The sequence below is a fragment of the Mugil cephalus genome, chromosome 5 (genome assembly GCF_022458985.1).
Source record: "Mugil cephalus isolate CIBA_MC_2020 chromosome 5, CIBA_Mcephalus_1.1, whole genome shotgun sequence".
NCBI lineage: Eukaryota > Metazoa > Chordata > Actinopteri > Mugiliformes > Mugilidae > Mugil > Mugil cephalus.
The window spans coordinates 27,674,643-27,677,240 of NC_061774.1; the positions used below are offsets into that span (position 1 = coordinate 27,674,643).

Sequence of the window (2,598 nt, forward strand, 5' to 3'; positions counted from 1 at the left end):
TTTATGCAAGAAAAAGAAGTTTAGTTTAATTGTTTAGATTTTTAATAATAATAATATAATAATAATAATAATAATAATGATAATAATAATAATAATAAGAAGAAGAAGAAAAAAGAAATGCAATTCAATACCCATTTAACCCAGGGTCAAGGGTCAACGAAGAAGATGGTTCATGTCTCTTTACTAGTAAAAGTGAGATATATTCATTTAAAATGTTGTTTTTCAATGTGTTTCTTTTTATTGTGTATTTTATTTGTGCTGCTATGAACTATTTTCATAAGAAAAAAATATTTCATGAGTATCATTTATAATTTTTTAAATGCTAGCATGCTAGCTTTGAGCTACAGCTTTTTTGTTAAATAAACCTGTTATGTATATTTGTCATTGGTGGAAAGTCCTGTATAAATAACGTAAAATAAAATAATAAAAATGACAAATACTCTAGTTGTCCATTAGGGTTGGTAACATAGTGAACACACCAACAAATACTTTCCATCAAATTAAATGGATGAAAACTGAAATTCAATTTTTTAACTTTATTGACTCAGAACAGGATGCAGGGGCAGGAGGAGGAGGTGGACGAGCCGGGCAAGAAGGAGGAGGAGGAGGAGGAGGAGGAGGAGAACATGAACCAAGATGTTGTTCACTTTTAGCCTCATTAATAATTTATATTTAAAGGATGGAACTTAGTAAGAATAGTTCATTTGGTCTCATTAGTCCCTCGTCCCCGTGTTTCTTTTATTTTCTCTGAGCTGCATCGATTAAACTGTTTCTCAGTAGTTTGTGCAATAGTTCACCTCCTTCTGAAGATCTACAGTCGGCTGTGATGACCCTCGGGCCCTCGTACCGATCTCTCCATTTAAAAGATTAAAAAACCAAACACTTTTCCATCCAGGTAGCAGCAGCCAAATACACCTGGAAGCATCTAATGGCGGCGCTGCTATTAACTGAGAGTTAGAGAATGAGAGAAGAGCCAGAAAATCCAATAAAAACTCGATTAAAACAGCACCAGAGTTTGTGCAGGTGGAGCAGAAACTCATTTCTGGTAGAAGTGTGAGCTGGACTGGACTGAACGGAGAATCCCAGGAGGAGGAGGAGGAGGAGGAGGAGGAGGAGGAAGGAGTAGATTCACCTCCTGCTGCAGAAACAAACACGGAGCCGGGCCCTCGATGGAAATATGTAAAGAGACGATAAATAAAAACCGAGCTCAGACAACAGGTGTTTAATTTTGCTGCAGTCGCCTCAGATGATGAAGGAGCCAGAATATCATCTAACGCTACGGAAATAAACAGTTTATATAAAAGTAAAAAAAGAATGGTTTCATTTAGAGAAGTTTTCTGGTGGTTTACAGTTTATTATTACTTCTGTAAGTCGCACGTTGGTTCATCAGACCATGGATCAGGTGATTTATTAAAAAGTTCCAATCTCAGTCCAGACGGAGATTCTTCTTTTTAATTGGATTTATGAAACATGATGCGCTCACGTTTCTAAAAGTGATAAAAGTATGACACACTGCTCTTTAATACAGCTGGAGGAAGGCGTGGTGGCCAAGTGGTAAGGCGTTGGTCTCGTAAACCAAAGATCATGGGTTCAAATCCCATCCATGCCTAATAACACATTTAAAAAACTTACATTTTCCACTTGTTACATGTCATAATATCTGTATAACTGTAGATCCATGATAAAACATAATATCTCCGGTCACATTTGATCAGGAACAAGTCCACGGCGTGGAGCCAAGCGGTAAGGCATCTTGTAAACCAAAGATCATGGGTTTGAGTCCCGTCCATGCCTTTAAACCTTTAATGTCTGTTTATGTTATAGTGTCACAGGTTTATCCTTTATGATCAGATGTAGATTTGGTGGCTCAAACCTTCGATAACCTCTGAACGTCTTCTCTTCTTCTCCTCTTCCAGTGCTTCATTGTCTTAGTTCCTCCAGATAATTTCTATTTTATGGTTTAGATCTTTGTCAAGAACTTTTATTTCTGGTGGGACTTCAGCTGCTACTCAGGCGCACGGATCTTCTTCTGCTTTAGACGTTCAGGACTGGAGAGAAACATGGGAGCAAACGTCCTCCCATCTCCATCCTCCTCTACCTCTACTCCTTCCCATCCTCCTCCTCCTCATTTTGAGTCAGGAACCTTTTCTCTCTCTGCAGACATTTTTTTTTGTCTTGATCGGATCGACTGAAACAAACGCCCTGATTGTACCAGTGTCACATCATCTTTAAACTCACTTAAAGTTTCTGTGCATCTAAACCCAACACTCCTGCTGCACATTAGCACCTGATGCTCCCTGACGCGTGGTAAACGGCTGCTGGCGCTCGGGGCTGCAGGCCCGACCGTAGGTGGCCTCTTTGTTCCGTCCTCAGCTGGTTGTGTGCTGCAGTTATTGATCACTCTGGCAAAGCTCGGGCCGACTCGGACTTAAAGGGGGCAGATAAAAAGCTTCTCTTTAGACTGTAATTCACCTTCAGAGGAAAATAAATAAATAAGTAAATAAAAGAAATTTCCAGCTGCAGGGAAAAAACATTTATTGTATTTTCCTTTACATATATATATATATATTTTTTTATATTTTTCTAGGGGACAGTATG

The 2,598-nt window shown here is 38.8% G+C and overlaps 1 non-coding gene across 1 annotated transcript; it reads left to right on the top strand.

Moving 5' to 3' along the window:
• The first annotated feature begins 1,537 nt into the window (after nucleotides 1–1,537).
• Nucleotides 1,538–1,609, top strand: trnat-cgu. The gene has a single exon. It is a non-coding gene; the product is annotated as a tRNA-Thr (tRNA).
• The last annotated feature ends 989 nt before the right edge of the window (nucleotides 1,610–2,598 follow it).